Here is a 567-nt window from a genome sequence, read left to right on the forward strand (position 1 = left end):
ATATCATTAGTAGATCCAAATATTATGTCATCAACATAGATTTGTACAAGTAATACATGATTTTCTGATTTACGAATAAAAAGCGTTGTGTCAACCAAGCCTCTTTCGAACCCTTTTTCCAAAAGAAAGGTACTTAGTCTATCATACCAAGCTCTGGGAGCTTGCTTGAGACCATAGAGTGCCTTTTGAATTTGCAGATTTTGTATTTCCTTATCTTTTGCAGCAACAAAACCTTTTTGACTTTTTCCGTGAAACTAACTACATATATCCCAAACTTGTTCGAGTATTCTACTACAACATGAACTTTCGGAAAAATTGTCTCACTTCCTATGTGAAAGGAAAAGAGATTGTCTTAGATGATAAAACTTTTAGTTCATTGTGCTGCAAAATACCCACTCAAGGTAGCACTGTTGGTTTCGATCTTCAGTGTGAATGGGAGAACTATGATCGTAAGGAATTCTACTATTTTATGTGTCTGGTTTCGATCTTCAGTGTGAATGGGAGAACTATGATCGTAAGGAATTCTACTATTCTATGTGTAGAATTTCTAAAGAGGAAATTGAAGTG

The sequence above is a fragment of the Lupinus angustifolius genome, chromosome LG18 (genome assembly GCF_001865875.1).
Source record: "Lupinus angustifolius cultivar Tanjil chromosome LG18, LupAngTanjil_v1.0, whole genome shotgun sequence".
NCBI lineage: Eukaryota > Viridiplantae > Streptophyta > Magnoliopsida > Fabales > Fabaceae > Lupinus > Lupinus angustifolius.